The 16,094-nt window shown below is 34.4% G+C and overlaps 1 non-coding gene across 1 annotated transcript; it reads right to left on the reverse strand.

Annotated features, from left to right (window-relative positions):
* Positions 1-14,375: 14,375 nt before the first annotated feature.
* Positions 14,376-14,482, reverse strand: LOC139856238 (small nucleolar RNA R71). Its single transcript, XR_011761733.1, has one exon. It is a non-coding gene; the product is annotated as a small nucleolar RNA R71 (small nucleolar RNA).
* Positions 14,483-16,094: the final 1,612 nt, after the last annotated feature.

A 16,094-nucleotide genomic window follows, 5' to 3' on the forward strand; every position in this document is an offset into this window, starting at 1 on the left:
TTTTAAAATCAACTAAACACATGTTCTATATCTATATGATATGCTAACTTAATGATTTAAAACCTGGAAACACGAAAAACACCGTAAAACCGGATTTACGCCGTCGTAGTAACACCGCGGGCTGTTTTGGGTTAGTTAATTAAAAACTATGATAAACTTTGATTTAAAAGTTGTTATTCTGAGAAAATGATTTTTATTATGAACATGAAACTATATCCAAAAATTATTATTAAACTCAAAGTGGAAGTATGTTTTCTAAAATGGTCATCTAGACGTCGTTCTTTCGACTGAAATGACTACCTTTACAAAAACAACTTGTAACTTATTTTTCCGACTATAAACCTATACTTTTTCTATTTAGATTCATAAAATAGAGTTCAATATGAAACCATAGCAATTTGATTCACTCAAAACGGATTTAAAATGAAGAAGTTATGGGTAAAACAAGATTGGATAATTTTTCTCATTTTAGCTACGTGAAAATTGGTAACAAATCTATTCCAACCATAACTTAATCAACTTGTATTGTATATTATGTAATCTTGAGATACCATAGACACGTATACAATGTTTCGACCTATCATGTCGACACATCTATATATATTTCGGAACAACCATAGACACTCTATATGTGAATGTTGGAGTTAGCTATACAGGGTTGAGGTTGATTCCAAAATATATATAGTTTGAGTTGTGATCAATACTGAGATACGTATACACTGGGTCGTGGATTGATTCAAGATAATATTTATCGATTTATTTCTGTACATCTAACTGTGGACAACTAGTTGTAGGTTACTAACGAGGACAGCTGACTTAATAAACTTAAAACATTAAAATATATTAAAAGTCTTGTAAATATATTTTGAACATACTTTGATATATATGTATATATTGTTATAGGTTCGTGAATCAACCAGTGGCCAAGTCTTACTTCCCGACGAAGTAAAAATCTGTGAAAGTGAGTTATAGTCCCACTTTTAAAATCTAATATTTTTGGGATGAGAATACATGCAGGTTTTATAAATGATTTACAAAATAGACACAAGTACGTGAAACTACATTCTATGGTTGAATTATCGAAATCGAATATGCCCCTTTTTATTAAGTCTGGTAATCTAAGAATTAGGGAACAGACACCCTAATTGACGCGAATCCTAAAGATAGATCTATTGGGCCTAACAAACCCCATCCAAAGTACCAGATGCTTTAGTACTTCGAAATTTATATCATATCCGAAGGGTGTCCCGGAGTGATGGGGATATTCTTATATATGCATCTTGTTAATGTCGGTTACCAGGTGTTCACCATATGAATGATTTTTATCTCTATGTATGGGATGTGTATTGAAATATGAAATCTTGTGGTCTATTATTATGATTTGATATATATAGGTTAAACCTATAACTCACCAACATTTTTGTTGACGTTTTAAGCATGTTTATTCTCAGGTGATTATTAAGAGCTTCCGCTGTCGCATACTTAAATAAGGACGAGATTTGGAGTCCATGCTTGTATGATATTGTGTAAAAACTGCATTCAAGAAACTTATTTTGTTGTAACATATTTGTATTGTAAACCATTATGTAATGGTCGTATGTAAACAGGATATTTTAGATTATCATTATTTGATAATCTACGTAAAGTTTTTAAACCTTTATTGATGAAATAAAGGTTATGGTTTGTTTTAAAATGAATGCAGTCTTTGAAAAACGTCTCATATAGAGGTCAAAACCTCGTAACGAAATCAATTAATATGGAACGTTTTTAATCAATAAGAACGGGACATTTCAGTTGGTATCTGAGCGTTGGTCTTAGAGAACCAGAATTTTGCATTAGTATATCTTATCGAGTTTGTTAGGATGCATTAGTGAGTCTGGACTTCGACCGTGTTTGCTTGAAAAATGATTGCTTAACAAATTTTGTTGGAAACTATATATTTTTAACATGTGAATATTATGTGATATATTAATCTCTTAACGCGTTTGATATTATGTGATAGATGTCTACCTCTAGAACAAGTCCCATTGACTCACCTAATAATAATGAAGAGTCAAATGTAAATTGGAATGATTCGTGGACTGATTCACAAGTTCCCGAAGAGGAACCGGAAGAAGAGTCGGAACCGGAAGAAGAATCGGAACCGGATGAAGAAATAGAACGGGTGGGGGAAATAATAAAACGGTTAAGTAAAAGAAAATCCTCAACCAACCGACCAAGGTTAATTATGGTCAATGGTGTTTCCGCCAAGGAAGCAAAATATTGGGAGGATTACCAATTCTCCGATGAATCGGATTCCGACGAGAATTCCGATGATGTTATAGAAATTACCCCAACTGAATTTAAAAAGGCAAAAGAAAATAATAAGGGAAAGGGCATAAAAATAGAGAAATCTAATTCCAACCCCGATGAAATTTATATGTATCGTCAACCCCCAAAGTCCTTAAGTTGTAACAATGACCCGGGAACCTCTAAACCACCAGGTTTTTCTAAACCAATGTGGAAAACGACGGCTCGTATTAGGGGAACATCATATATCCCTAGAAACTTGGCAAAATGAACCAAAACCGAAGAAGAAGAAACAAGCGAGTCGGAATAAGATAGTTGTATTCGTGTGGTGTAATATATGTAATATAGTGTGCTTATGCTTTATGATATATGTAAAAATTGTTTGTATTAATAAGTATTTTTTTTATGAATCTAACTCTTGTCTATTTTACAGTATAAAAACACAAAATGGATAGACAACCCAATATTTTAAGAGACCTACCCGGAGACATGATTGATGAAATCTTGTCTAGAGTCGGTCAGAATTCTTCGGCACAACTATTTAAGGCGAGATCAGTTTGTAAGACATTCGAAGAACGTTCCAAGAATGCCTTGGTTTACAAAAGGCTTTCATTCGAAATATGGGGGATATCACATTGGGAAACCCATAAGTTACGATGTGTTTACTTTGACGCATATATTGCGGGGAACCCAAATGCTATTTTACGCAACGGGTTAAGAAATTATTTTGACTCAATATATCCGAATATTGGACTTCGTGATTTAGAAAAAGCGGCTAACATGCAACATAAAGAAGCATGTTATGCTTACGGATTAGTAATGTTCGCTTCTCACCAAAGTGAGAACAAGAACATCGGGCTACAACTATTAAACAAAACATTTCCACAAGTGACGGAGTCGGTAATTGGGGTAAGAAATGAGGTTTTTAGATTGTTACGGGACTGTTGGACATTACGTAACCCTCGTCCCTTTGACGACGTTACAACACGCTGTCTTATCAATGGCCATAACGGTTATGTTCCACAAGACCAAGGATGGGAAGTAATCCTAGTAAAACCAGAATGCATGACTTGTTTCTGGACGTATGAATTACGTGTCTTTATTGCCTTTGCTGAACGACTTGTGTACTAGCTAGAATTATCTTCACAACCATCTTGTATCAAATTTATTGTGTGCTATATTTCATGCTATATGTAAAATAAGCGGTATTGTAAGTTTGTAAAATATTGTGTAAAAGTTTGAACGCGAAATATTATTATAATCAGTTTTTCATATAGAATTGTAGTAGTTGAATTGTATATTAGCTACTAAGTATGAACTTAACGGGTAGGTACTACCCGAATTTAAACTTATAAAACGCTAATATGAAGAAAAAGCTTTTATAAATGAGTTCATATTATGCTACGAAATACTATTAACCACTCTTAATATTCTGTATGATTAACTTGTTCCATTTAACTATTTTGAAGGAAATGGCACCGACTACTCGACACACCGTGAATATGAATGAAGAGGAATTCCGTACTTTTCTAGCTTCAAACATAGCCGCAGTACAGGCTGCGCTACATACCAACAATAACCTTGGATCTAGCAGTACAGGAAATCGTGTAGGATGCACCTACAAAGAATTCACTGCCTGCAAACCTTTGGAATTTGATGGAACCGAAGGACCGATCGGATTGAAACGGTGGACCGAGAAGGTCGAATCGGTGTTTGCCATAAGTAAGTGTACTGAAGAGGACAAAGTGAAGTACGCTACGCATACCTTCACAGGTTCTGCGTTAACATGGTGGAATACCTATCTAGAGCAAGTGGGACAAGACGATGCGTACGCACTACCGTGGTCAGCATTCAAGCACTTGATGAACGAGAAGTACCGTCCCAGAACCGAGGTCAATAAGCTCAAGACAGAACTTAGAGGGTTACGAACCCAAGGATTTGATATTACCACGTACGAAAGACGATTCACAGAATTATGCCTATTGTGTCCGGGAGCATTCGAAGATGAGGAAGAGAAGACCGACGCGTTTGTGAAAGGATTATCGGAAAGAATCCAAGAAGATATAAGTTCACACGAGCCCGCCTCCATACAACAGGCATCTAGAATGGCTCACAAACTAGTGAACCAGATTGAAGAAAGAATTAAAGAACAGACTGCTGAAGAGGCCAATGTGAAGCAAGTCAAAAGAAAGTGGGAGGAAAACGGTGATAAGAATCACCAATACAACAACAACAGCAATTACAACAATAATCGCAACAATTATCCCAACAATCGCAACATCAATCGCAACTACAACAAACGGCCCAACAACAACAACAGCAACAACAACAACAACAACAACAACAACAACAACAACAACAGCAACTACAACAATCATCCCAACAACAATAACAACCGCAACAACAACAGAAATCAGAAGCAGCTATGCCAAAGGTGTGAAAAGTATCACTCGGGGTTCTGCACCAAATTTTGCAACAAGTGTAAAAGAAATGGTCATCGCGCGGTGAAGTGTGAGGTCTACGGACCAGGGGTTAATAGAACGAAAGGAACAAATGGTGTCGGAATGAGTAATGGCGGAGCAAGTAGTGTCGGAGCAAGTTATGCCAATGTAGTTTGTTATAAATGTGGAAAACCGGGCCACATTATTAGAAATTGCCCGAACCAGGAGAACACGAATGGACAAGGCCGCGGAAGAGTTTTCAATATTAATGCGGCAGAGGCACAGGAAGACCCGGAGCTTGTTACGGGTACGTTTCTTATTGACAATAAATCTGCTTACGTTTTATTTGATTCGGGTGCGGATAGAAGCTATATGAGTAGAGATTTTTGTGCTAAATTAAGTTGTCCATTGACGCCTTTGGATAGTAAATTTTTACTCGAATTAGTAAATGGTAAATTAATTTCAGGAGATAATATATGTCGGAATCGAGAAATTAAACTGGTTAGCGAAACATTTAAGATTGATTTGATACCAGTAGAGTTAGGGAGTTTTGATGTGATAATCGGTATGGACTGGTTGAAAGAAGTGAAAGCAGAGATCGTCTGTTACAAAAATGCAATTCGCATTATACGAGAAAAAGGAAAACCCTTAATGGTGTACGGAGAAAAGGGCAACACGAAGCTACATCTTATTAGTAATTTGAAGGCACAAAAACTAATAAGAAAAGGTTGCTATGCTGTTCTAGCACACGTCGAGAAAGTACAAACTGAAGAAAAGAGCATCAATGATGTTCCCATTGCAAAAGAATTTCCCGATGTATTTCCGAAAGAATTACCAGGATTACCCCCACATCGATCCGTTGAATTTCAAATAGATCTTGTACCAGGAGCTGCACCAATAGCTCGTGCTCCTTACAGACTCGCACCCAGTGAGATGAAAGAACTGCAAAACCAATTACAAGAACTTTTAGAGCGTGGTTTCATTCGACCAAGCACATCACCGTGGGGAGCACCTGTTTTGTTTGTCAAGAAGAAAGATGGTACATTCAGGTTGTGTATCGACTACCGAGAGTTGAACAAACTTACCATCAAGAACCGCTACCCACTACCGAGAATCGATGACTTATTTGATCAACTACAAGGATCGTCTGTTTATTCAAAGATTGACTTACGTTCCGGGTATCATCAAATGCGGGTGAAAGAAGATGATATTCCAAAGACTGCTTTCAGAACACGTTACAGTCATTACGAGTTTATGGTCATGCCGTTTGGTTTAACTAATGCACCAGCTGTGTTCATGGACCTTATGAACAAAGTGTGTGGACCATACCTTGACAAGTTTGTCATTGTTTTCATTGATGACATACTTATTTACTCAAAGAATGACCAAGAACACGGTGAACATTTGAGAAAGGTGTTAGAAGTATTGAGGAAGGAAGAATTGTACGCTAAGTTTTCAAAGTGTACATTTTGGTTGGAAGAAGTTCAATTCCTCGGTCACATAGTGAACAAAGAAGGTATTAAGGTGGATCCGGCAAAGATAGAAACTGTTGAAAAGTGGGAAACCCCGAAAACTCCGAAACACATACGCCAGTTTTTAGGACTAGCTGGTTACTACAGAAGGTTCATCCAAGACTTTTCCAGAATAGCAAAACCCTTGACTGCATTAACGCATAAAGGGAAGAAATTTGAATGGAAGGATGAACAAGAGAAAGCGTTTCAGTTATTGAAGAAAAAGCTAACTACGGCACCTATATTGTCATTGCCTGAAGGGAATGATGATTTTGTGATTTATTGTGATGCATCAAAGCAAGGTCTCGGTTGTGTATTAATGCAACGAACGAAGGTGATTGCTTATGCCTCTAGACAATTGAAGATTCACGAGCAAAATTATACGACGCATGATTTGGAATTAGGCGCGGTTGTTTTTGCATTAAAGACTTGGAGGCACTACTTATATGGGGTCAAAAGTATTATATATACCGACCACAAAAGTCTTCAACACATATTTAATCAGAAACAACTGAATATGAGGCAGCGTAGGTGGATTGAATTGTTGAATGATTACGACTTTGAGATTCGTTACCACCCGGGGAAGGCAAATGTGGTAGCCGATGCCTTGAGCAGGAATGACAGAGAACCCATTCGAGTAAAATCTATGAATATAATGATTCATAATAACATTACTACTCAAATAAAGGAGGCGCAACAAGGAGTTTTAAAAGAGGGAAAATTAAAGGATGAAATACCCAAAGGATCGGAGAAGCATCTTAATATTCGGGAAGACGGAACCCGGTATAGGGCTGAAAGGATTTGGGTACCAAAATTTGGAGATATGAGAGAAATGGTACTTAGAGAAGCTCATAAAACCAGATGCTCAATACATCCTGGAATGGGGAAGATGTACAAGGATCTCAAGAAACATTTTTGGTGGTCGGGTATGAAAGCCGATGTTGCTAAATACGTAGGAGAATGTTTGACGTGTTCTAAGGTCAAAGCTGAGCATCAGAAACCATCAGGTCTACTTCAACAACCCGAAATCCCGGAATGGAAATGGGAAAACATTACCATGGATTTCATCACTAAATTGCCAAGGACTGCAAGTGGTTTTGATACTATTTGGGTAATAGTTGATCGTCTCACCAAATCAGCACACTTCCTGCCAATAAGAGAAGATGACAAGATGGAGAAGTTAGCACGACTGTATTTGAAGGAAGTCGTCTCCAGACATGGAATACCAATCTCTATTATCTCTGATAGGGATGGCAGATTTATTTCAAGATTCTGGCAAACATTACAGCAAGCATTAGGAACTCGTCTAGACATGAGTACTGCCTATCATCCACAAACTGATGGGCAGAGCGAAAGGACGATACAAACGCTTGAAGACATGCTACGAGCATGTGTTATTGATTTCGGAAACAGTTGGGATCGACATCTACCGTTAGCAGAATTTTCCTACAACAACAGCTACCATTCAAGCATTGAGATGGCGCCGTTTGAAGCACTTTATGGTAGAAAGTGCAGGTCTCCGATTTGTTGGAGTGAAGTGGGGGATAGACAGATTACGGGTCCGGAGATTATACAAGAAACTACCGAGAAGATCATCCAAATTCAACAACGGTTGAAAACCGCCCAAAGTCGACAAAAGAGCGACGCTGACATTAAAAAAAAGATATAGAATTTGAAATTGGAGAGATGGTCATGCTTAAAGTTGCACCTTGGAAAGGCGTTGTTCGATTTGGTAAACGAGGGAAATTAAATCCAAGGTTTATTGGACCATTCAAGATTATTGATCGTGTCGGACCAGTAGCTTACCGACTTGAGTTACCTCAACAACTCGCGGCTGTACATAACACTCTCCACGTCTCGAATTTGAAGAAATGTTTTGCTAAAGAAGATTTCACTATTCCGTTAGATGAAATCCAAATCAACGAAAAACTTCAATTCATCGAAGAACCCGTCGAAATAATGGATCGTGAGGTTAAAAGACTTAAGCAAAACAAGATACCAATTGTTAAGGTTCGATGGAATGCTCGTAGAGGACCCGAGTTCACATGGGAGCGTGAAGATCAGATGAAGAAGAAATACCCGCATCTATTTCCAGAAGATTCGTCAACACCTTCAACAGCTTAAAATTTCGGGACGAAATTTATTTAACGGGTAGGTACTGTAGTGACCCGAACTTTTCCATGTTTATATATATTAATTGAGATTGATATTTACATGATTAAATGTTTCCAACATGTTAAGCAATCAAACTTGTTAAGACTTGATTAATTGAAATATGTTTCATATAGACAATTGACCACCCAAGTTGACCGGTGATTCACGAACGTTAAAACTTGTAAAAACTATATGATGACATATATATGGTTATATATATAGTTAACATGATTTTATTATAAGTATGTATCTCATTAGGTATTTTAACAATGAGTTATATACATAAAAATGAGACTATTAATTTAAGGAACTCGAAAACGATATATATAACGATTATCGTTATAACAACGTCTTACTAGGTACATATGAATCATATTAAGATATTGATACACTTGGTTAATTATGTTAAATGATAATTAAATATATTATTAAGTGTATTAACAATGAAATACATATGTAAAAATAAGACTACTAACTTAATGATTTCGAAACGAGACATATATGTAACGATTATCGTTGTAACGACATTTAACTGTATATATATCATACTAAGATATATTATATATCATAATATCATGATAATATAACAATTTAACATCTCATTTGTTATAATAAATAGTGGGTTAACAACATTCAACAAGATCGTTAACCTAAAGGTTTCAAAACAACATTTACATGTAACGACTAACGATGACTTAACGACTCAGTTAAAATGTATATACATGTAGTGTTTTAATATGTATTCATACACTTTTTAAAGACTTCAAGCCACTTATCAAAATACTTCTACTTAACAAAAATGCTTACAATTACATCCTCGTTCAGTTTCATCAACAATTCTACTCGTATGCACCCGTATTCGTACTCGTACAATACACAGCTTTTAGATGTATGTACTATTGGTATATACACTCCAATGATCAGCTCTTAGCAGCCCATGTGAGTCACCTAACACATGTGAGAACCATCATTTGGCAACTAGCATGAAATATCTCATAAAATTACAAAAATATGAGTAATCATTCATGACTTATTTACATGAAAACAAAATTACATATCCTTTATATCTAATCCATACACCAACGACCAAAAACACCTACAAACACTTTCATTCTTCAATTTTCTTCATCTAATTGATCTCTCTCAAGTTCTATCTTCAAGTTCTAAGTGTTCTTCATATATTCTACAAGTTCTAGTTACATAAAATCAAGAATACTTTCAAGTTTGCTAGCTCACTTCCAATCTTGTAAGGTGATCATCCAACCTCAAGAAATCTTTGTTTCTTACAGTAGGTTATCATTCTAATACAAGGTAATAATCATATTCAAACTTTGGTTCAATTTCTATAACTATAACAATCTTATTTCAAGTGATGATCTTACTTGAACTTGTTTTCGTGTCATGATTCTGCTTCAAGAACTTCGAGCCATCCAAGGATCCGTTGAAGCTAGATCCATTTTTCTCTTTTCCAGTAGGTTTATCCAAGGAACTTAAGGTAGTAATGATGTTCATAACATCATTCGATTCATACATATAAAGCTATCTTATTCGAAGGTTTAAACTTGTAATCACTAGAACATAGTTTAGTTAATTCTAAACTTGTTCGCAAACAAAAGTTAATCCTTATAACTTGACTTTTAAAATCAACTAAACACATGTTCTATATCTATATGATATGCTAACTTAATGATTTAAAACCTGAAAACACGAAAAACACCGTAAAACCGGATTTACGCCGTCGTAGTAACACCGCGGGCTGTTTTGGGTTAGTTAATTAAAAACTATGATAAACTTTGATTTAAAAGTTATTATTCTGAGAAAATGATTTTTATTATGAACATGAAACTATATCCAAAAATTATGGTTAAACTCAAAGTGGAAGTATGTTTTTTAAAATGGTCATCTAGACGTCGTTCTTTCGACTGAAATGACTACCTTTACAAAAATGACTTGTAACTTATTTTTCCGACTATAAACCTATACTTTTTCTATTTAGATTCATAAAATAGAGTTCAATATGAAACCATAGCAATTTGATTCACTCAAAACGGATTTAAAATGAAGAAGTTATGGGTAAAACAAGATTGGATAATTTTTCTCATTTTAGCTACGTGAAAATTGGTAACAAATCTATTCCAACCATAACTTAATCAACTTGTATTGTATATTATGTAATCTTGAGATACCATAGACACGTATACAATGTTTCGACCTATCATGTCGACACATCTATATATATTTCGGAACAACCATAGACACTCTATATGTGAATGTTGGAGTTAGCTATACAGGGTTGAGGTTGATTCCAAAATATATATAGTTTGAGTTGTGATCAATACTGAGATACGTATACACTGGGTCGTGGATTGATTCAAGATAATATTTATCGATTTATTTCTGTACATCTAACTGTGGACAACTAGTTGTAGGTTACTAACGAGGACAGCTGACTTAATAAACTTAAAACATCAAAATATATTAAAAGTGTTGTAAATATATTTTGAACATACTTTGATATATATGTATATATTGTTATAGGTTCGTGAATTAACCAGTGGCCAAGTCTTACTTCCCGACGAAGTAAAAATCTGTGAAAGTGAGTTATAGTCCCACTTTTAAAATCTAATATTTTTGGGATGAGAATACATGCAGGTTTTATAAATGATTTACAAAATAGACACAAGTACGTGAAACTACATTCTATGGTTGAATTATCGAAATCGAATATGCCCCTTTTTATTAAGTCTGGTAATCTAAGAATTAGGGAACAGACACCCTAATTGATGCGAATCCTAAAGATAGATCTATTGGGCCTAACAAACTCCATCCAAAGTACCAGATGCTTTAGTACTTCGAAATTTATATCATATCCGAAGGGTGTCCCGGAGTGATGGGGATATTCTTATATATGCATCTTGTTAATGTCGGTTACCAGGTGTTCACCATATGAATGATTTTTATCTCTATGTATGGGATGTGTATTGAAATATGAAATCTTGTGGTCTATTATTATGATTTGATATATATAGGTTAAACCTATAACTCACCAACATTTTTGTTGACGTTTTAAGCATGTTTATTCTCAGGTGATTATTAAGAGCTTCCGCTGTCGCATACTTAAATAAGGACGAGATTTGGAGTCCATGCTTGTATGATATTGTGTAAAAACTGCATTCAAGAAACTTATTTTGTTGTAACATATTTGTATTGTAAACCATTATGTAATGGTCGTGTGTAAACGGGATATTTTAGATTATCATTATTTGATAATCTACGTAAAGTTTTTAAACCTTTATTGATGAAATAAAGGTTATGGTTTGTTTTAAAATGAATGCAGTCTTTGAAAAACGTCTCATATAGAGGTCAAAACCTCGCAACGAAATCAATTAATATGGAACGTTTTTAATCAATAAGAACGGGACATTTCAGAGTTTAGATATATCCCATTTGTAAATAAATTAATTAAAACTTGTATCATATTTCGTCGTATTTCGTAGTAAAAATATAACTATTTTGTATACACCCCTACGCACATCAGTAATAAATGAAAATCAACACGTCAAACATCATGATTACGGAAGTTTAAATAAGCATAATTCTCTTAATTTATATCTCATCGTACTTTCATTTACCGTCATTTTATTTATCGTCATTTTATTTATTGTACTTTAAATTATCGCACTTTTATTATCGTCATTTACTTTACGCTTTAAATTAAGTTATATTTAATATTTTGCATTAGGACTTAAAATCGACAAACCGGTCATTAAACGGTAAAACCTCCTTTTATAATAATAATAATTGTAATATATATATATATATATATATATATATATATATATATATATATATATATATATATTTTGTACAAATATAGTTATATAAAAATATAGTGTAAAATAAGCCGTCTCCCTGTGAAACGAACCGGACTTACTAAAAACTAAACTACTGTACGATTAGGTACACTGCCTATAGTATCACGTACTACACCTCGCACACATCAAGTATTATTTTGGCGCCGCTGCCGGGGAACAACGCCGAAAGCGAAACGCTATATTTTTAAAAAAAAATCAAAAAATCAAAAAATATATATATATATATATCTATATTTTTAAATTAAAAAAGTTTTTATTTATTTTTAGTTACAAAAACTAATAAGTAATTTTGGTTAAAATATAAGTTTTACTTAAATAATATTTTCTAAAAATTAAAATCAGAAAAAGAAAATAAAATTAAAATATTAAAAATTAAAATTAAAGCTGCCGAACCAGGTTTAAGCCTGCATGTGTTTGAATCTGCATTACTCCGCAGTCGCGGAGCTTCTCGGGAAGCAAGTACCGCAGTCACAGAGCCGTCCCAGACAGAAAACCTTGTACGCATTAATTACATTTAGGGTTTTAATTAATTATTATTATTATTATTATTATTTAACCTAATTAGGTTATTTATTTATTTATTTAGTATTTAGTATTTAGTTTTAAGTTTTATTCAGTAATATTAAGTTTATTAATTATTATTAAATATATAGATTAATATTTTTATAAATAATGATATAAAAATAATATTTTTATAAAAATAAGTAAGTTTATCATTTTTTTGTTTATTTTTATAAAATTTGTATTTTTATCGTTAATTCGTAATATTTTTCGTTCGTAATTAGTTTTAAACTTAGTCTTTGCCGTAGTATTTTATATTCCTAGATTTTTAAGCTTTGCCGTAAAATCCCTTAAGTGCTTTTTCTTTAGATTAAGATTTAGGTGCCTTAGAATTTTACGACATCACTTACCGCTTTAGTTTTAAATAAATTTTAGTGCCTATTTAAGTTATTGCCGTTTTGGATATAGAATTCCTTTTAAGCTTTAATACCTTTAGACGCAAGTTTTAATTTTTAGTTTTTAGACTTTTAAGTTTTGACGCTTTACTTTCTTATTATTATTTTTCGACTTTTTGTTTTTCGACGTTTGTTTTTCGACCTTTTGTTTTTCGACACATTTTTTTTCATTTCTACGCTCTAGTTTTTAGGACATCGAATTTTCTTTATTTTTCTTAAATTTTGACGAAAATTTATTTTAAGTGGTTAAATTGATAGACATCCAAAATTTTCTGGTTCGTAGTAATAGTTGGATTTGTTAGTGGCGAATTGTGGGCTTTCGATTTAAAGGGTCCTGGCTACCTGCTGCATCTATTGGCTATTCGAAATGTGGGCAAAATCAGAAAAGTCTACTAATTTGATAACTTATATAATTTTTATCTTTATAACTAATAGGATATTCAGTGAATGCACCGAGCAAAACGTTCACCACCTTTTATACGTTCACCACCTGTAACTCGATCAAGGCATCTAGCCAATATTGTCGCCATTGATTTTTCTTTAGAATCATCATCTAGTCGAACAAGTACTCCAACTCAAATTTCCGATAATCCAATTTTTGAAACCAACTTCACAATTGAGAACCCGGAGGATATTCAGGGACAATTCAGGGATCCTGAACCAATAATCATTCCTCCTAAAACACAATTTATTCATCCGGAGATTATCGAGGAAGAAACCGTTAAATCAGAATCTTCTAGTGATTCAGATTCAACCATTTCAATCATGGAAGAAACGGAACCTCAAAGTATGGAAGATCGAATGAAAGCTACACGCACTGGCCAAAGTCACGCAATTATTCAACCAGACGTTAATGCGCTAGATTATGAAATCAAAGGACAAATCCTACACATGGTAACTAATCAGTGCCAATTTAGTGGTACGCCAAAAGAAGATCCAAACGAACATCTCCGTACCTTTAATAGGATCTGTACTCTATTCAAAATCAGAGAAATTGAAGATGAACAGATCTATCTCATGTTGTTTCCCTGGACTTTAAAGGGAGAAGCCGAGGATTGGTTAGAATCGTTACCTGAAGGAGCGATTGATTCATGGGATGTTTTAGTTGAGAAATTTTTTAAAAGATTCTTTCCGGCATCTAAAGCCGTGAGACTTCAAGAAGAAATTGCCACGTTCGCACAAAAGCCAAATGAAATGCTATATGAGGCATGGACAACATTCGGAAAAATGTTGAGAAATTGTCCTCAACATGGTCTAGATACTTATCAAATAGTTCAAATATTTTACAAAGGAGTCGACGTCGCTACAAGAAAAGATATCAACACAGCAGCTAGTGGTTTTATTATGAAGAAAACCGCAACCGAAGCTCACAAAATTATTGATAACACAGCATCCCACTCACATGAGTGGCATCAAGAGAAAGATATCTTTCGTTCATCTAAAGCGGCTAGAGCCGATTCTAGCCATGACTTTGATTTCACTTCCGCAAAGTTAGATGCTTTCGAGAGACGAATGGAAAAGATGACTAAAGATATTCAGGCAATAAGAATTAGTTGTGAGCAGTGTGGAGGACCACATTTGACAAAAGATTGTCTCAGTGTTGAACAAACTATGGAACAAAGAGAGAATGTTTCATACATGAATCAAAGGCCGGGAAATAATTATCAGAATAATTATCAACCGCCAAGACCAAACTACAATCAAAATCAGAATTATAACCGAAATGTTCCATACAACAACCAACAAGGTCCTAGCAATCAACAAGTATCTAATAACACTTATAACTAGCAGAGACATATTTTTCCAAATAAACCACCACAAACCGATGAGAAAAAGACAAACTTGGACGAGATGATGGCAAAGTTAATAGAATCTCAAAACCAGTTATTTACATCTCAGAAACAAACTAATGAACAAAATGCTCAAGCATTTAGAAATCAACAAGCTTCAATTCAAAATCTGGAACAAGAAGTGAGTAACCTAGCATGGTTAATTGGTGAAAGAAAACCAGGGAGTCTACCTAGCGATACAAGTGCTAACCCCCAAAATGAAACATCTAAAGCCATTACCACAAGAAGTGGTATTACACTCAAACCACCTGAAATGCCTGTAATTTCTGATGACTCTATTCCTACTACACAAGTACCACAGCCTGAGCAAGAGAAGAAAACAGAACCGGTAGTTGAAAAGGTTAATGAAAAAAACACAGTTAAAGCAAAACCTTATGTTAAACCATACCAACCACCACTTCCATACCCGAGTAAAATGAGAAAAGAAAGACTTGAAGCTGAGCAATCCAAATTCTTGGATATGTTTAAACAAATAAATGTCAATCTTCCTTTCATTGATGTAATTTCAGGAATGCCAAGATATGCTAAATTCCTGAAAGATCTAATCACAAATAGAAAGAAAATGGAAGAACTCTCGGCTGTTACAATGAATGCTAATTGTTCTGCAGTGCTGTTGAATAAGATACCAGAAAAATTATCAGATCCAGGAAGTTTCAAAATTTCATGTTTTCTGGGTAGTCTTAGTTCAATAGAAGCATTGGCAGACTTAGGTGCTAGTATAAATTTAATGTCGTATTCATTATACACTAAACTAGACTTTGGAGAATTGAAACCAACACGAATAAGCATACAACTAGCCGATCGATCAATAAAATATCCTAGAGAGATAATGGAGAACATGCTAGTTAAAGTTGGTACTTTAGTATTTCCAGTAGACTTTGTTATTCTGGACATGGAAGAAGATTATCGAGTTTCTCTTATATTAGAAAGACCATTCTTAAACACGGCTAAAGCAATAATAGACGTGTTTAGTAAGAAACTGACCCTAAGTATAGAGGACGAGAGTGTTACCTTTTCT

Source organism: Rutidosis leptorrhynchoides, chromosome 6 (assembly GCF_046630445.1).
Source record: "Rutidosis leptorrhynchoides isolate AG116_Rl617_1_P2 chromosome 6, CSIRO_AGI_Rlap_v1, whole genome shotgun sequence".
NCBI lineage: Eukaryota > Viridiplantae > Streptophyta > Magnoliopsida > Asterales > Asteraceae > Rutidosis > Rutidosis leptorrhynchoides.